A 2,155-nucleotide genomic window follows, 5' to 3' on the forward strand; every position below is an offset into this window, starting at 1 on the left:
TCAAATTCATATTCATATTGCCGGGAGGGCAATTCATATTCAAATTTCCGAGAGGGCCATCGCATATTAAATTGCCAAGAGGGCCATTAATATTCATATTGCCGAGAGGGCCATTTATATTCAAATTGCCGAGAGGGCCATCGCATATTAAATTGCCAAGAGGGCCATTCATATTAAATTGCCGAGAGGGCCATTCAAATTCAAAATGCCGAGAGGGTCATTGCATATCAAATTGCCAAGAGGGCCATTGCATATTCAAAATGTCGTGAGGGCCATCGCATATTAAATTGCTGAGAGGGCCATTCATATTCATATTGCCTAGAGGGCCATCCTATACAAAGGCCAAGAGGGCCATTGTATATTCAAATTGCTGAGAAGGACATCATATTCAAATTGCCAATAGGGCCATTGCATATTCAAAATGCCGAGAGGGCCATCGCATATCAAATTGCCAAGAGGGTCATTGCATATTCAAATTGTCGAGAGGGCCATCGCATATTAAATTGCTGAGAGGTCCATTCATATTCATATTGCCGAGAGGGCCATCTTATATAAAGGCCAAGAGGGCCATCACATATTCAAATTGCCGAGAGGGCCATTCATATTCATATTGCCGAGAGGGTCATCCTATACAAAGGCTAAGAGGGCCATTGTATATTCAAATTGCTGAGAAGGACATCATATTCAAATGCCGAGAAGGCCATTCATATTCATTTTGCCGAGAGGGCCATCCTGTACAAATATCAAGAAGGGCATTGCATATTCGAATTGTCGAGAGGGACATCATATTCAAATGCCGAGAGGTACATCATATCTAGAACGCTGAGAGGGCCGTTACATATCAAATCGCCGAGAGGGCCATTGCATATTCAGACCATCAAGAGAATAATCAACATATTACATCAGTCTATTTCACTGCTCCGATATCAAAAGAAGAGTACATTGAAGAATTATATCAAAAATATGAGATACGAGCTTTATTTGCTTTACATCAAACTGAAACAAGCCGTCGTTAAATAGTTAAGGAGAGCAATTAAGGGTAAAAATGGTGCGGACGACATCAAAAATGATGCAGCACAACGTGGAACTTTTTCTTAGCAGCGAACTGGGACATAGTCCAAAGAGGAGTACCAAACTCTTAGGACGCGAACTGAGGAACGACTTCCACCACAATCAAACCACACCCCTATCAGAAGGCATGTGGGTTTATCTTTGAGTTTGTTGGTTTCAATTTCACATCCAAAAAATTTTGGTTTCCTCCGGAAGCAAATTTCCAATCTGAGTGACAATACACCAAGAGGTTTGGAAATTATGTCCATGTAAGTTCTTAATTATGGATGTGAAGCGCGCCACATTCATGGCTAAGAGATTGCAAGCCTCCTTTTCATACTTGACTTACTTGTCACTCTTCCAGAAACAAAGGTTATCTAGCATAATAGATTTCCTTTTCAATCGATCGAATCGAACTATAAACAGCTTGATTCCTAAGGTTTAAGGATATGTAGGCGGGTTCAATGTTGAAAACTAGGTTGTATTCCGACATCCTCTCTCAGATTTTATTCTCAAGCATTCCGGTCTCTTCATAATTTGATATCGGGATAGCTTTTGAATTTTTTCATAATCGTACGTCAAATCAAGCGTATTGAACTACAAGTGGCCTGATTTCTCATATTGCCTGAGATATGTAGGAAACCTGATAACGATGTTCAACCATAATTCCTAAAGTCCATACCAAAATCCCTTTCCTAAAAATGAAGATGTAGTCGGTCAAAATTTGATTCGTCAATTTCATTTGCCTCGAATTTCTTTTATCAATCCAAGCCAAATGAGGGACAGCTGTTGACACCCAATTTTGACCCTCCATAATATAAATTAATCATCGAGCTTCTTCAATTTCAAACGATTTAAAGTAATTAGTTTTATAAAAATTTCAAAAAAATAAAATTAAAATAAATATAGTTTGCAAGTCATTTTAAATAGTTTCGTCACTTTGTAAATGATATATATGTTTTATATAATTATGGGTATAATTAATGTATTTTTTGAACATTCAAAAATCATCTAAAAAACATTTTTTATTTTAAATATTTTATTAGTGATGATTGTAATTTTGAATTAATGAGTCTAATGAAATTCAAAATACTTGCAAGTTATT

The sequence above is a fragment of the Solanum stenotomum genome, chromosome 5 (genome assembly GCF_019186545.1).
Source record: "Solanum stenotomum isolate F172 chromosome 5, ASM1918654v1, whole genome shotgun sequence".
In the NCBI taxonomy this organism is placed as follows: domain Eukaryota; kingdom Viridiplantae; phylum Streptophyta; class Magnoliopsida; order Solanales; family Solanaceae; genus Solanum; species Solanum stenotomum.